Source organism: Protopterus annectens, chromosome 5.part1, assembly GCF_019279795.1.
Source record: "Protopterus annectens isolate FY-2018-M chromosome 5.part1, PAN1.0, whole genome shotgun sequence".
Lineage (NCBI taxonomy): Eukaryota > Metazoa > Chordata > Ceratodontiformes > Protopteridae > Protopterus > Protopterus annectens.
Window position 1 is genome coordinate 405,597,558 of NC_056736.1, and position 18,031 is coordinate 405,615,588.

General features: G+C 45.1%; 1 long non-coding RNA gene across 1 annotated transcript in view; it reads left to right on the forward strand.

Annotated features, from left to right (window-relative positions):
• Window positions 1-18,031, forward strand: part of LOC122803445 — a 1,054,248-nt gene that overhangs the window by 476,078 nt on the left and 560,139 nt on the right. The window contains exon 3 of the long non-coding RNA XR_006365120.1: window positions 15,467-15,501. This is a non-coding gene — a long non-coding RNA (uncharacterized LOC122803445). The remainder of the gene's footprint in view (window positions 1-15,466; window positions 15,502-18,031) is intronic.

Sequence of the window (18,031 nt, forward strand, 5' to 3'; positions counted from 1 at the left end):
GCACACTCCTACCCTTTATGCAGACAGGCAATGACCTTGTGGAACACAGCAATGACTTACCAAGTACAACTGCAAGAACAATTCCTGCCAGGAAAGGAAAACATATTGGCAGACGAATTAAGCAGAAATATGGCAGATCCTCACGAGTGGAGACTACACCCACAAGTATTTTCAATGATAACTCAAAGGTGGGGATTCCCAGACATAGATCTATTTGCCTCCCCCAACAATTGCCAACTACAAAAATTTTGCACAAGGACTTATCATTCCCTAGCCTGGAAAGTGGACACCCTATCATTCAGTTGGACAGCATTGACAGTCTATGCCTTCCCACCACTACCTCTATTGACCAAGGTATTACTGAAAGTCAGATCAGAGAGACCACAAATGATCCTCATTGCTCCGGACTTGCCACGTCAGCACTGGTACCCATTACTAAGGAACTTGACTCACAGCCATCCATGGATCTTACCTCAATTCCCACTTCTGTTGACTCAGCAAAACTCTCAGATCCTTCACAGTCAGCTCAGGTCTTTAAATTTAGCTGCATGGGGAATACCTTGAATTATCAATCAACACTTCTTTCAAAGGATGTCCTGAATGTCATTTTGGAGGCCAGGAGGCCCAACACCAGAAAAACTTACTCAGACAAATGGAAAAGATTTTGTGCATGGAACCAGGCTAAAGGCCAAAATCCTGGGATATCAAACATTCCACAAATACTGCAATACTTGACTGAGATGCTACACAAAGGCCTTTCTTTCTCATCCATTAAGATCCATGCTTCAACCATTTCAGCTCAATATAATACGGATCCTCCCATATTCTCACACCCTTTACTAAGGCAGATGTTCATTGTGCATACAGCTGCAGTCATAACTTGGACTTGAGCTGTATTAGCACTCTAACATCTACATTTATGGTAGGTACAAAACTGTACTATGTTCATCGTGCATACAGCTGCAGTCATAACAGATGGGTTCTCCTGCCATCAGGCGGGTCCTCGGTCGGCCGAATTCCAAAGTCTAGGTCCGGCGTTGGTTGTCGTCGCTTCTTCCCTGACGTCAGTGCGACAGGGGTATAAAGGAACCAGCCGACGCCATTTTCTTCAGTCTTTCTTGCCGCGGTGCCCGAAGCAGAAGCAGTTCGCAAGTGCCGGTCGGCCAGCTCCTGAAATTACGAAAATTTTGCAACCGAAGTCTTCTTGAAAGCTAAGTACCCGTTGAAACTTTTCTTGCCTCAGACCGATGTCAGACAAAGTTAATAATTGTATTTCATGTGGGAAGCAAATACCGCATAAGGATTTCCATTCCCTCTGTATACCTTGTTTAGGCCCAGACCACGACGTCTCGGTCTGTCGCTTTTGTGCTACATTCAACAAACGCACCATTAAGCGTCTGGCGGAGTTCGCCCAGCATTTTTTTGGAAAAATATTTGACTATATTAAGTCGTCGGATACTCCGACTCCAGTTTTGTCTAAAAAACACAAAGATAAGGACCAAAACACGAGGTCTGCGGCCTCTACCGACACCACGCCAAAGCCGACTAAACGTGGTCCGGTTCTCAGCGTGGCGCCTACGCAGCCCCTGACTACCGACGACACTTCATTGGCGGTGTCTCCTGTGCCCGAGGTCGCAGGCTCCTCGGCCCACACCCTGACTACAGATACCGAAGCCACTCTTGGCGTTGAACCTCAAAATGTGGACAGGTCTACCTCCACTCAAGGTGTCTTCAGACCTTCCTCTTCTTTCTCCATCAAGGCTTTCACTAAGTCTAAAGCAGCCATGCACTCTAAGAGACAAGCTACACAAGGCCCATCTCCAGGCCCCATGCCTAAAAAGCAGATGCTTAAAATGGCTGAGGATTTAATTACTCTTCAGGGGTTCTCAACCCCCACCGGCCAAAAGGCCCAGAATGGAGGAAGAATCCCCCTCCTCTGATCAGGGCTGCATTATTTCAGAGCACTGTGATGATCAGGAACATTCTTACTCCCCTTTTGAAGACTCTGATGCGGAGGAGTCCATTCCTTCTGTATCCCCCCCCCCAGAGGATTACTCATTTGGGAGAACTTTGCATACCTTAAGGGAACACTTCCACTGGGAAGGCCAAGATTATTCGGATTCCAAGAAAAGGCTTACGGAATTTCTCTTACTACCTCAGCACAGGCCTCTGGCTATTCCTCCTGTCTTGGACATCTTAGATGATGTTTACTCGGAGGTCTGCCTTAACCCGGACTCTCTGCCTCCAGCCCCAGTTAAGCCTGACAGGTACTACAGGGTTCCTGACTCACACCAATTTCTATACAAAAGCCATGCTGCTGACCCAGAAACCATCTCACAGGGCCCCAAGGGAATTAAGGCCTCCACTGCTAAAAATCCATTACCTTCCGAGAGAGATTCCAGATCCTTAGAAAGGTGGGGAAAAAAGGTATATACCTCGGCTACCTTAACCATGAGGGCCTTAAACTGTCAGTTCCATATGCTAAAATACCAACAGTTTTTGTTATCACAATTGAAAAGTAAAATGTCACAATCTGAACAACCAGACTTGAAGGAGTTGCAGGATTTGATGCATAGTGCAGAACAAGTGGGTAAGCATACCTTACAATGTGGTTTTGATGCTCTAGAGGCCTCATGTAGAGCTGCTGTTACAGGATCAGTCATACATAGACATGCCTGGCTCAAGGAACAAACCTTGCCTGATCATGTCAAAGCTAAATTACTAGATGCCCCTCTTCAAAAGGATGTATTATTTGGTGCTAATGCTGAGGAGGTATTAAGGAAAATGGAGGAAAAGGCTAAATCAATGCAAACTGTGAAAGATTTTCTACAGGTACACCCCCCACGTTTCAGTAGAAATTGGCCTTCCAAAAATTGGTCCTTTCCAGCCACGGACAGACCCCAAAGAGGCAGATACAGGCACCCGAGGGGCAGAGGACAATCCCAAGGATCGTTTAGAGGCAGACCGTGGCAAGCTCCTACACAAAGAGGTGGTGAGGATAACTCGCAATCATTCAGAAAGCAAGCCCAATGACTTTCCCCTTTGCATGCCAAGCAAGACTCAAATGGCAGCCCCCTTAGGAGGAAAGCTGGCATTATTTTCAAAGAATTGTCACAAAAGACAAATGGATCCTGGACATTATAAACAGAGGCTACAGATTCCATTTTCACACCCTTCCAAAAATGAGAGGCATGCCAAACCTGCCACACAATCAAAGGGCAGAGGCACAAAGGCAAATTACAGATCTCATAGACATGAAAGCTATTCAAGAGGTACCTACGCACGGACAAGGTCAAGGTTTTTATTCCAGGTACCAACGAAGGGAAAAGATTGGAGACCTATTTTGGACCTGTCCATCCTAAACACATTTCTACTCCTACCAAAATTCAAGATGCTCACTCTACAGCAACTTCTTCCCATGCTGGGCAAGGAGTCTTGGCTGGTAACATTGGACCTCAAGGCGGCATACCTGCATGTCCCAATCAGACAAAATTGCAGAAGATGCCTCAGATTTCTTGCAGGTTCAACCCATTATCAATTCTCTGCATTGCCCTTTGGCTTATCTACTGCGCCCAGAGTATTCACAAAATGCCTGGCATCAGTAATTGCCTACTGCAGACTTCAAGGGATACAAATATACCCTTATTTGGACAACTGCCTGATCCAAGCGGACAGCAAGCACATTCTTCTGAAACATCTGACTTATGTAATAATGTTGTTGAGCTCTCTGGGATACACAGTCAACAAAAAGAAATCAAGGCTAATACCCTCTCGGAAGATAATTTTCCTGGGTGCCAACTTGGACACAAACACCCAGATGGCCTACCTCACGCCAGAGAAGCAGGGGCAACTAACTCAATACTTCAGAGCGCACTAGCAAATTGCACCAGGCTGACTGCAAGGAAAATCCTGCAGGCTCTGGGATTCATGGCATCTTGCATCTTACATCTTACTAATCCCATGTGCAAAGGTGCATATGAGGAAACTTCAATGGTACCTGAAAAACATATGGTCTCAACACAGCCACAGTTTGGAAACAATAATACCACTAATTCCATGTCTGCAAAAGGAATTTCTGTGGTGGGCTCAAGCATGCCAAACAAACACAGGTCTTCCATTCAGCAAGCCTCAAGCAAATCAAGTCATCACAACAGACGCCTCGGACTACGCCTGGGGGGCGCACATGACAGATCGGTGCATTCAGGGCAAATGGTCCCAAAAAGAAAAGCACCTTCACATCAATCAAAAGGAAATGCTAGCAGTAATAAATGCTATTATAGCTTTCAAGGCCCTTCTGCAACCAAGTCAACTATTGATAAGAACGGACAACACCACCGTTATGTGGTACATAAATAAACAGGGAGGAACACATTCATACCCCCTATGCAGACTGGCCATGTCACTTTGGAACATGGCCATGGACTTACAAATTGAACTACAAGCACAGTACTTGCCAGGCAAGGAAAACACGCTGGCAGACCACCTAAGCAGAAATATGACAGATCCACACGAATGGAAGTTGCATCCAAAAGTTTTTACAGAAATAATCCAAGCATGGGGAAGGCCAGACCTAGATCTCTTGCCTCCCATAAAAATCACCAATTGACAAACTTCTGCTCAAGGATTTTCCATCCAAAGGCCTGGAGAGTGGACGCTCTCTCTTTCAGTTGGACATCAATGACAGTTTATGCCTTCCCACCTCTTCCTCTGCTGCCCAAAGTTCTATTGAAAACCAGAGCAGACAGACCAAAGATGATTCTCATTGCTCCGGACTGGCCAAGACAACACTGGTACCCACTCCTGAGGAGCCTGACACATTCCCCACCATGGACCCTACCTCTAATGCCTCTTCTTCTGACTCAGCACAGCTTCAAAACTCTTCACAGCCAGCTAAAAACACTCAATCTATCCGCATGGAAGATTCCTTAGCATCACAACAGACCCTACTCTCCAAGGAGGTGCAGGATGTCATTTTGGAGGCCAGAAGGCCGTCAACTAGAAAAGCTTACTCCGCAAAATGGAAATGGTTTTGTGTCTGGAATGAGAAAAAGGGCCAGGATCCTGGAAAACTGAATTTACCTCAAATACTACAGTATTTAGCTGAGCTGCTAAGCAGTGGACTTTCATTCTCCTCCATCAAAGTCCATGCCTCAGCCATTTCTGCAGAATACAACACTGATCCACCCTTATTCTCTCACCCTCTCTTAAGACAGTTCCTCACAGGGGCTAAGAATCTAAGACCCCCAAGAAAACAACCAATACCTGCTTGGGACCTCAATTTCATTCTGGAAAAACTGACCTTGCCTCCCTTTGAGCCAGCTGCCTCATCAGATTTGCAATATTTGTCCTGGAAAACAGCTTTCCTTCTGGCTATTACCTCAGCTCGTAGAGTTTCAGAACTACAAGCTCTCATGGCTGTGCAGCCTTTTATCATCTTCCATCAGGGCAGAGTTTCCTTACAAACCAACCCGTCCTTTATGCCTAAAGTGGTATCCAGGGTAGCTTTGAATTAGGCCATACACTTACCTACCTTTTATCCTAATCCTCAAAACAAAGGGGAGAGATTACTACATTCCTTGGACATCCACAGACAACTACGTTATCATCTGGACAGAACAAAGCCTTTCAGAAAATCACAACAGCTCTTTGTGTCCTATGCTGTAGGAGCTCAAGGAAAGCCAATTTCGAAACGGACAATCTCAAAATGGATAGCCCACTGCATACGCTTTTGCTATTCTTTTCATGGCAAAACTGTACCTACAGGCATCAGATCTTACTCCACAAGGGCCACAGCTACCTCTGCAGCTTTCCCCAGAGGAGTTCCTACCAAAGATATTTTGGAAGCAGCCACTTGGAGTTCTGTGCATACCTTCTCCAAGCACTACCACCTACCATTATACTCCAAAACTAGAGCAGGCTTTGCCACTGCAGTCTTGCAGGGCATCCTGGCTCCTCCTAGTTTCACCTAGTGCCTACCACCCCTTTCTTAGCTTTGGGATTCTACTCATCTGTTATGACTGCAGCTGTATGCACGATGAACATAGTACAGTTTTGTACCTACCACAAATGTAGATGTTCGAGTGCTAAAACAGCTGCAGTCCAGGTTTCCCTCCCTCCTTCCCCTCTTGGGACAGGCCTATAGGCTAACACATCCTCATACAACCTGATTAGGGTATTCATTATGGTGTATTTGCTTGCAACTACTGTATTTTGATTATATTGCACTGCTTTATTACACAAATTTATGTATTGCCTTCCTTCTGGAGACACCTGACATCGGGGGCAAGAAAAACTGAAGAAAATGGCGTTGGCTGGTTCCTTTATACCCCTGTCGCACTGACGTCAGGGAAGAAGCAATGACAACTGACGCCGGACCTAGACTTTGGAATTCGGCCCACCGAGGACCCGCCTGATGGCAGGAGAACCCATCTGTTATGACTGCAGCTGTACATACCATAAATGTAGATGTTCGAGTGCTAATACAGCTGCAGTCCAGGTTATGACTGCAGCTGTATTAGCACTCGAACATCTACATTTATGGTAGGTACAAAACTGTACTTTCTCAGAGGGGCTAAGAATATAAGACCCCCCAGAAAACCCCCAACGCCAGCTTGGGACCTCAACTTCGTTTTAGAAAAATTAACACTGCCTCCTTTCGAACCAGCCTTCTCAGCAGAACTACAATACTTGTCATGGAAAACAGCTCTGTTGCTGGCTATCACCTCAGCACGCAGGGTCTCAGAACTACAGGCACTCTTGTCAGTGGAGCCTTTCATCATTTTCCATTAGGACAGAGTCTCTTTACGAACTGACCCTACCTTTATGCCAAAGGTAATATCCAGTGTGGCTTTGAATCAGACCATTGATTTACCCACCTTTTATCCAAACTCCCAGAATAAAGGAGAAAAACTTCTTCACTCTTTGGACATTCACAGACAGCTACGCTACTATTTGGATAAGACAAAGACCTTCAGAAAAACTGACCAACTCTTTGTATCCTATGCTGCAAGTTCACAAGGAAAAACTATTTCAAAACAGACCATCTCCAAATGGATAGCACATTGTATCCGCTTTTGCTACTCGCACCATGGGAAAGCAGTGCCGGTTAATATTAGGTCCCATTCCACCAGGGCTACAGCAACCTCAGCAGCCTTTCTCAGGGGGGTTCCAACCAAGGACATTCGGGAGGCAGCTACTTGGAGTTCAGTGCACACCTTTACCAAGCACTACCACCTTCCATTATACTCAAAAACCAGAGCTGGTTTTGCCACTGCAGTTCTGCAGGGCATCCTAGCTTCGCCTAACCCAGTTTAGTACCAGCCACCCCATCCATAGCTTTGGGATTCAACCCAAGTGTGATGACTGCAGCAGTATAACACGATGAACATAGTACAGTTTTGTACTACCATAAATGTAGATGTTCGAGTGTATATACTGCTGCAGTCCAGGTTACCCTCCCACCATCCCCTCTACATACCAGGGTTTTAGTTACAACTCCATATACATCAATCAATTGGATGCATGTCTATATGATGCATTTGCTAACAGCTTGTACTATTGTTTATCTATTAAGGTATTTTTCCATAGTTATTTGTATTGCCTTCCTAGTTGGGGGCACCTGACATCTGGGGCAAGAAAAACTGAAGAAAATGGCGTTGGCTGCCTCTTTTATACCCCTATCGCACTGACGTCGGGGAAGAAGCGACGACAACCGACGCCGGACCAAGACTTTGGGATTCAGCCGACTGCGGGGACCGCCTGACGGCAGGATAACCCAAGTGTGATGACTGCAGCAGTATATGCACTCGAACATCTACATTTATGGTAGCTACAAAACTGTATTTTTCCTTTGGAATCTGTAACAATCTTAAGTTCATACTCTGCTTTACATTTTCTAATAGTGTTTTTAGTTCCTTGCTGTCATGTTTGTGTAGTCTGGAGATAGGGAGATGGGGATTTCTTTTAACTTTTTATTATTTTCTCCTTTTGTTGTATAGTTTAATACAGGAGTTCCACCAGAGAGCTCTGTTTTTGCAGTTATATTTAGGGTGGATGGGTACTAACTTTTTTATGGAACTGTTAACATGCTGGTAAACGTCAGAGGTGAATGCAGCAGCTGTGTCCAAGCTGAAGCAGGTTTGCCATAGAGAAGTCCATAAAGATGATCTCATTTGGTGGTGGGGTGGTGCCAGAACACCTTATAGAGAAAATTACTGATTTCTGGTCAGAATTAACCAGGGATGAGGATATGCAGGGTGAGTTGCAAGTGGGGATATGTTGGTAAGGGCCAGGTCTAGGGTATTAGATATTCTAGAAGGCAGTTTTATGATTTGCTCCAGTGCATTGTTATTATTGAAGTCTAGGGAACAGAGTATAACAGTTTTTTGAGGTGTAAATGTGCCAGTCAGTGCTTGGGTAAATTAAGTTCCCCAGTAAGAAGGTATTTGGTTTAATATTTAATGTTTCAGAGGTGTTGAGGTAATTTCTGTGATTTGTTGGGTGACATTGCGGGCGATCTGTAGCTGACAGAGTAGTAATAGTTGGATTTGTCAAGGACTATTTGGATTCTGTGAGGTCCAAATTAGTGTTGTGGATAATTTCCTTTGAAGTAATCTTGTTTCTAAGAAATACTGTGCAGGTTTCTGAGAGTGCAAGGGCATAATGGCAGGAGCGCCATCATTGCATGAAAACCATGTCAGTAAGTATAGAAATATGAATATGTTCAAGCTGCAGGAAGGCCTCGAGTTCTGGCATCTTTCTGTTTAACCATGCATGTGCCAAGTTTGCACTCTTGTTTCTTGATTTGCAGAGAGGTGCGTGCTTAGAGTTAGGAGGTTAGCTGGTAGACACAGATGATGGACTCCCTTGTATTACATTAAATCAGTGTGTATCATCAAAAACACATGCCTTTCCCAAAGTGTGGAAAAGTAATTGCTGGAAAACATGAACCCAGCCCTAGAACCTAGAGAACCCTCTTGTCGATGCTGATGAATGAAGGATATATGCCTTTTATGATGAGTACTTCACACAGCTGCACGTCATGAATGGCGAGTATTCCACACAGCTGGTCTTGTCTTCTTTGTTTTCATCAGTTGTTTTGTTGATGTTCATCGTGCATACAGCTGCAGTCATAACAGATGGGTTATCCTGCCGGCAGGCGGGTCCTCGGTTGGCCGAATTCCAAAGTCTAGGTCCGGTGGCGGTTGTCGTCGCTTCCTCCCTGACGTCAGTTCGGCAGGGGTATAAAAGAGGCAGCCGACGCCATTTTCTTCAGTCTTTCTTGCTGCGCGGTGCCCGATGCAGAAGCAGTTCGCAGGTGCCAGTCGGCCAGCTCCTGAGATTTACGAAAGTATTTCAGCCGAAGTCTTCTTGAAAGCTAAGTACCCCGTCGGGGAAACTTTTCTTGCCTCAGACCGATGTCAGACAAAGTTAATAATAATTGCATTTCATGTGGGAAGCAAATACCGCATAAGGATTTCCACTCTTACTGTATACCTTGCTTAGGCCCAGACCACGACGTCTCGGCCTGCCGTTTTTGTGCTAGATTCAACAAACGTACTATTACGCGTCGGGTGGAGTTCGCCCTTCACTTTTTTGGCAAAAAATTTAATTATATTATGTCGTTGGATACTCTGACTCCAGTTTTGAGCAAAAAACGCAAAGATAAGGACCGGCATACGAGGTCCGCACCAGCTACTGATACCACGCTAAGGCCGACTACCAGTTCTCCGGTACTCAGCGAGGCGCCTACGCAGCCCCTGAGTACCGATGACAATGCATTACTGGTGTCTTCAGTACCCGAGGTCGCAGGCTCCAGATACCGACGCCACTCCTGGCGGGGAAACTCAGAATTTAGACAGGCCTGCCATTTCTCAAAAGGTCTTCAGGCCTTCCTCCTTCTCTATTAAAGCCTTCACTAACTCTAAAACAACCATGAAAACCAAAAAACAGGTTCCTCAGACACCCTCTCAAGGCTCCATGCCTAAAAAACATATGCTTAAAATGGCTGAGGATTTGATTACTCTTATCAGGGGTTCTCAACCCCCCTCTGACAAAAGGCCCAGATTAGAGGAAGACTACTCTTCCTCAGATCAAGCTTCTATTGCCTCAGAACTTTCTGAGGACCAGGATTGTGCCTATTCTCCATTCGAAGACTCTGATGCAGAGGAGTCTATTCCCTTGGTCTCCCCCCCTGAGGACTTCTCTTTTGGGGAATCCCTGCATACATTGAGGGAACACTTTCACTGGGAAGGCCAAGATTACTCAGATTCCAAGAAAAGGCTCAGGGAATTCATAGGCCTCTGGCTATCCCTCCTGTTCTAGATATATTGGATGATGTGTACACAGAAGCCAGCCTTAATCCTGATTCTTTGCCTCCAGCTCCTGTTAAACCAGACAGGTATTACCGGGTTCCAGATTCTCACCAGTTCCTATATAAAAGCCATACGGCTGACCAGAAAACTATTTCACAGGGTCCCAAGGGAATTAAGGCCTCTACTGCTAAAAACCCATTACCTTCAGAGAGAGATTCCAGATCTTTAGAAAGGTGGGGGGAAAAAGGTGTACACCTCGCCCACTTTAACCATGAGGGCATTAAACTGTCAGTTCCATATGTTAAAGTATCAACAGTTTTTGATATCTCAGCTGAAAAGCAAAATGACACAAGCAGAACAACCAGATTTAAGAGTTGCAGGATTTGTTGCATGGTGCAGAGCAAGTGGGTAAACATTCCTTGCAGTGTGGTTTTGATGCTTTAGAGGCCTCATGTAGAGTTGCTGTTATGGGGTCTGTTATACGTAGGCATGCTTGGCTCAAAGAGCAAACCTTACCAGATCATGTCAAAGCTAAATTATTAGATGCACCCCTTCAAAAAGATGTATTGTTTGGTGTTAAAGCAGAGGAGGTGCTAAAGAAAATGGAGGAAAAAGCGAAATCAATGCAAACAGTGAAAGATTCCTGCAGGTACAGCCTCCACGTTTCAGCAGAAACTGGCCTTCAAAAAATTGGTGCTTTCCAGCCACAGACAGACCTCAAAGGGGCAGATACAGGCGTCCAAGGGGTAGAGGGCAACCTCAAGGATCTTTCAGAGCCAGACAGTGGCAAGCACCAACCCCAAGAGGTGGAGAAGATAGATCACAGTCTTTTAGAAAACAGACACAATGATGTCCCCCTACACCTGCCAAGCGCAAAGCTTTAATAGCAGCACCTTTGGGCGGAAAACTGACATTATTCTCAAAAAGTTGGCATATTGTTACAAAAGACAAATGGATTCTGGACATTATAGACAGAGGCTACAGGTTCCACTTTCACACCCTTCCAAAAATGAGAGGCATGCCAAACCTGCCACAAAATCAAAGGGCAGAGGCACAAAAACAAATTTCAGCTCTCATGGACATGAAAGCAATTCAAGAGGTACCTGCAAAAGAACAAGGTCAAGGGTTTTATTCCAGACTATTCCTGGTACCAAGGAAAGACAAAGATTGGAGACCTATCTTAGACCTATCCATCCTAAACACATATCTACAGGTGCCAAAATTCAAGATGCTCACATTACAGCAGCTTCTTCCCATGCTGGGCAAGGAGTCTTGGCTGGTAACATTGGACCTCAAGGAGGCATACCTGCATGTCCCTATCAGACAAGATTGCAGAAGATACCTCAGAGTTCTTGCAGGTTCAACCCATTACCAATTCTCTGCATTGCCCTTTGGCTTATCTACTGCGCCCAGAGTGTTTACGAAATGCCTGGGGTCAGTAATCGCCTTCTGCAGACTACAAGGGATACAAATCTACCCATATCTGGACAACTGCCTGATCCAAGCGGACAGCAAGGACATACTACTGCAGCACCTGGTGTTTGTAATAAAACTGTTGAACTTCCTGGGATACACAATCAACAAAAAGAAATCAAAACTAATACCCTCTCAACAAATTATTTTCCTGGGTGCCAACTTGGATACAACCACCCAGATGGCCTACCTCACGCCAGACAAGCAAGGGCAACTGTCTCAATACTTCAGAAAAATGGCAACTTACACCATGGTAACTGCAAGGAAAGTCCTGCAGGCTCTGGGATTCATGGCATCTTGCATCCTACTTATCCCATGTGCAAAGCTACATATTAGGAAACTTCAATGGTACCTAAAAAACTTATGGTCTCAACACAGCCACAGCTTGGAAGCAATTATACCACTCATTCCATGCCTTCGAAAGGAATTTATGTGGTGGGCTCAAGCTTGCCAAAGAAACACAGGTCTTCCTTTCTGTGTACCTCAAGCAACTCAAATCATTACAACAGATGCCTCAGACTACACCTGGGGAGCACACATGACAAATCAGTGCATTCAGGGAAAATGGGCACGAAAAGAGAAGCTCCTTCACATCAACCAAAAGGAAATGCTAGCCGTGCAAAAGGCTATTATGACCTTCAAAGACCTACTGCATCCAGGCCAGCTATTGATAAGGACAGACAACACCACTGTGATGTGGTACATAAACAAACAGGGTGGAACTCATTCATACCCCCTGTGCAGGCAAGCCATGACCCTATGGAACACAGCACTGGAATTGAAAATTCAACTACAGACACAATTCCTGCCAGGGAAGGAAAACACACTGGCAGACAACCTAAGCAGAAATATGACAGATCCACACGAATGGAAGTTGCATCCTCAAATTTTCACAAAGATAACTCGGGTATAGGGACAGCCAGACGTAGATCTCTTTGCTACCCACAGAAATTGCCAGTTGAAAAAATTTTGTTCAAGGACCTATCATCCACAGGCCTGGAAAGTGGACGCACTTTCCTTCAATTGGGCAACATTGACAATCTATGCCTTCCCGCCTCTTCCTCTGCTGCCCAAAGTTCTATTAAAAGCCAGAGCAGAGAGGCCGAAAATGATTCTCATTGCTCCAGACTGGCCAAGGCAACACTGGTATCCGCTCCTGAAGAGCCTGACACATTCCCCACCATGGATCCTACCTCTAGTCCCTCTTCTGTTGTCCCAGCACAACTACAAAACTCTTCACAGCCATCTCAAAACTCTAAATCTAGCTGCATGGAGAATTCCTTGATTTCCCAACAGTTTCTCCTCTCCAAGGAGGTGCAGGATGTCATCTTGGAGGCCAGAAGACCTCCTACTAGAAAGGCCTACTCCGCCAAATGGAAATGATTTTGTGCCTGGAATCAAAAGAAGGGACAGAATCCTTGGGTAATAAATATACCTCAAATTTTACAGTACCTAGCTGAGATGTTAAACAATGGACTTTCCTTCTCCTCCATCAAGATCCACGCTTCAGCCATTTCTGCACAATACAACACAGATCCTCCTTTATTCTCCCAGCCTCTCTTAAGGCAGTTCCTCAGAGGGGCAAAGAATATAAAACCCCCAAGGAAACTGCCAGTCCCTGATTGGGACCTCAACTTCGTATTGGAAAAGCTGACGCTTCCTCCCTTCAAGCCAGCTTCTTCATCAGAGTTACAGTACTTGTCATGGAAAACAGCCTTTCTTCTGGCTATCACCTCAGCTCGCAGGGTTTCGGAGCTACAGGCCCTCATGGCTGTGCAACCATTCATCATTTTCCATCAGGACAGAGTTTTCTTACGAACCAACCCTACCTTTACAAAGGTAGTATCCAGTGTAGCTTTGAATCAGACTATCCACTTACCTACCTTTTATCCTAATCCACAAAACAAAGGGGAAAGACTACTACATTCCTTGGACATTCACAGACAACTTTGTTATTATTCGGACAGGACAAAGCCATTCAGGAAATCTGAGCAACTCTTTGTGTCCTATGCTGCAGGTACTCAAGGAAAGGCTATTTCCAAACAGACCATTTCGAAATGGATAACCCACTGCATACGCTTTTGTTACTCATTTCATGGAAAAACTGTGCCTGCATGCATCAGATCCCACTCCACCAGAGCCACAGCTACCTCTGCAGCCTTCCTCAGGGGGGTCCCTACCAAGGATATTTTGGAAGCAGCCACCTGGAGTTCAGTGCACACTTTCTCCAAGCACTATCACCTCCCACTATACTCTAAATCTAGAGCGGGCTTTGCCACAGCAGTCCTGCAGGGCATCCTAGCCCCTCGTAGTTCCACTTAGTGCCTGCCACCCTTACTTAGCTTTGGGATTCTACCCATCTGTTATGACTGCAGCTGTATGCACAATGAACATAGTACAGTTTTGTACCTACCATAAATGTAGATGTTCGAGTGCTCATACAGCTGCAGTCCAGGTTTCCCTCCCTCCAACCCCTCTTAGGACAGGCCTTATGACAAACCCTTTTCATATAACCTTTTGGGGTACTCTTTTATGGTGTATTTGCTTGCAGCTACTGTTTTTGATTTATCAACATTGCATTTTTGCATAACATTATGTTTGCCTTCCTTCTGGGGGCACCTGACATCTGGGGCAAGAAAAACTGAAGAAAATGGCGTCGGCTGCCTCTTTTATACCCCTGCCGCACTGACGTCGGGGAGGAAGCGACGACAACCGACGCCGGACCTAGACTTTGGAATTCGGCCGACCGAGGACCCGCCTGACGGCAGGATAACCCATCTGTTATGACTGCAGCTGTATGAGCACTCGAACATCTACATTTATGGTAGGTACAAAACTGTACTTTCTTCCTTCTTGGTTATGTGATTAACTCCTTTTTTTTCTTTATTAATTTCTTATATTATTTCTAAGGATTTCTAACTTTTTGGTAATCTGTTTACAGATTCTCTTTTGGCTGCCATGGCAACATAAGTGAACTGCATCCTTTAGTGGCAGCATAGAGGTGACATGAATATGGGCCATTGTGAACAACTCATGGCAGTGTGGGGGAATGTCTTGCTTACATGTCGCTCCTAATGGGCACCTAGCTTTACCGGTACAGCGGGTGTATGCAAGAGTGATGGCATGTTCACCCTTGTCCTTGTCGTTGTGTTTGTTGTCATGCATTATTTCCTGCCCTCCTTAAGTAGGTGGTACAGCAGTGAGGAGTTCTCATCTCTTCCATTACTTCCTCTGAGGTGAAACGTCTAACTTGCTGAACTTGGATTGCAATGCCTTTGATTAGATGCAGAACCCTACGTAAGCAGAGCTAGCCTCCTTTTCCTTCTAATCTCAGCTGGAAGAGTTTTTTTGGCCTATATGGCACTGTCTTCTGCAGTTTAAACTGGTGAAGGGGCACCCTTTGGACATGCCTGCTACAGTGATTAGCCGATTGAACATGGAATACCCTGCATTTAGAGTCCCAGAAATGCATACATCTTGTGGAATTTGGGAAACTGCCCAATGTCTTGCTGCAGAAAAACAAGTTGTTGATGTTCAAATATTGGACACAGTTATTATTGAAAATGTACTATTAATTTTTAACCTACTTGTACAAGTCCTTATATTATAGGTTTTTGTTTGGTGCCCATACAATGCAACAGTATGCTTAAAGGCAGTCTTTCTTTTGTTTCCAATTTTAGGAGCCTATGGGGTGGTACTAAAATGCAGGCACAAGGTAAGTAGGCTATGGCTATGCTGCTTCATTTCTGCATGTGACGCACTGTGGGCTGTGTTGGACACATTGACAATGGGGAAGGAGAAAATACAGTTTGTTTAAAACATAATGCGATGTCAGATGTTCTTCGTGTTTCACTGTTGCAGTCATCACACTTGGGTTATCTGCCTGCAGGTAGCCCTCAGTCGGCCAGGATACCAGAGACTTAGTATTTCTGCGTCTGATGCTGTCGCTTTTTCCATGATGTCAGGTCGTCGGGGGTATAAAAACAGGCAGCCGACGCCATTACATCATCTTGCTGAGGAGGAGCCCGGAGCAGAAGCAGTCGGCCGCTACCTGAATTTTTCGTTTTTGAGTTGAATAATTCTGAAGTCTTCTAAAGCTAAGTACCCCGTTGGGGATCCTTTTTTTCTTGCTCTAAACCGAAGTCACAAAAAGTTAACAATTGTCTTACTTGTGGAAAGCAAATACCTCACAGAAATTTTTATTCTTACTGTGTCACCTGTTTTGGCCCAGACCACGACGTCCTTCTCTGTCAGTTTTGTGCCTTGTTTAATGCCCGAACCATTCATCGTTGGGCTATCTTTGTTGCTAAATTCTTTCACTCTATCACCGTATTCCGAAATGGCTTCGGTAAGCCGTCCGACTACTGATATCCCAAAAAAAGTAAAGATAAAGACAGACCGCATAGGTCCAAAACTGCCGACAATGCTTCCGTTAAGCTGGTCTCCAGTCAGCTGGTACTCAGTGAGGCACCTATGCAATCCCTGATGCCCAGTTCTCTGTATTCGCAGGCCTCTGCTGAGACCCATTCAGAGTCCAGTACGCCGTGAGATGCTTCTTTGACTATGGAACCAGCGAATGTCTCTATCTTAGATGAGTCTGGAGCCGCTGTACAGGCACCGGCTTTTGAGGGAGTTTTTCGTCCTGCTGATATTTGAATCAAACCAACTACATTTTTAACTAAAACTACCGAGTTTCTTTAGCTCAGAGTATGCACTACACCTAGAAAACTGACCAAAGCGCATGCTCAGGCACCTATGCCTCAAAAAGCAAATGCTTAGAATGCCTGAAGACCTTATTATACTGATTAGGGAAAGCTAGCCTTCCCCTGCTAAGAGACCAAGAACCCAGTCCCTTACAGTTTCTACAGATCAGGAGTCCGATGACTCTGTTCTTTCTGATTATGAAGACGTGCCCTTATCCGCCTGTGAGGATTCAGATGCAGAGGAATCGATTCCCCCTGCCCCCCATCCAGAAGATTTTTCTTTTGGTGAAACCTTGCATACCTTAAGGGAGCATTTCCATTGGGAATGCCAAGACTATTCTCAGTCCAAAAAGAGACTCAGAGAATTTATAGTTGCCTCAGCACAGGCCCTTGGCTATACCCCCTGTCCTGGATGTTGTGGATGATGTTTTCATGTAATCCAGTCTTACTGTAGACACTTTACCTTCGGCTCCTAGGAAACCAGACAGGTACTACAGAGTACCTGATTCTCACAAGTTTCTTTTCAAGAATCCTACTGCTGATCCAGAGATCATTTCTCATGGACCTAAAGGTATTATGGCTACTATAGCCAAAAGTGCTACCCCTTCGGACAGGGATTCCAGAAATTTGGACAGATGGGGTAAGAAGATATATACCTCTGCAACTCTTGCTATCAGGGCATTGAATTGCCAGTTTCACATGCTGAAATACCAACATCATATTATGGAACTTATTAAGCAAAAGGTGGTAACCTTTCCTGATCGTACAGAAAATAAAGAATTGCAGGAGCTTTTGCACTTTGCAAACCAAGTTAGTAAGCATACTTTGCAGTGTGTCTTTGGTGCCCTAGAAGCATCTTGCAGGGCAGCAGTTACTGGCTCTGTACTGAGAAGACATGCTTGGCAGAAGGAGCAGACCTTGCCAGATCATGTCAAATCTAAATTACTAGACGCTCCTTTGAATTGGGACTGTTTGACACCAAAGCAGAAGTTGTTCTTAAAAAGATGATAGAAAAAGCTAAATCTATGCATACTCCTACAAGTGCAACCACCTAGATTCAGTAGGCATTGCCCTTCAAAACACTGGTCCTTTCCAGCCCCCTCCAAGCCTTCCCAAACAAGACCTGGGGGAAACAGACCACCCAGACTACAGTCTCAGGGTATGCAAAGATCTAAACAATGGAGTGCCCCACCCCTAAAGCAGGGAGTTGTAAGCCACCTCCTTATAGAAAAAACTCACAATGACTTCTCAACTCAACTTCCCAGTCCTACCCAATTGCTTGTGGCCCTAGGAGGAAAACTTGCCCTTCATGCAAAAAACTGGATGTCCATTACTTAGGACTGATGGGTCCTCATCATTGTATCCCGGGGTACATATTTTATTTGCATTCACTGCCAACCCCAAGCAGATTTACAGACCTTCCTCCAAACCAATGGGCAGAGGCTCAAAACCAAGTACTTTCCCTGCTCAATTTCAGAGCTATTCAGCCTGTTCCAGTAGAAAAGAGGGGCCCAAGGATTCTATTCCAGACTTTTCCAGGTA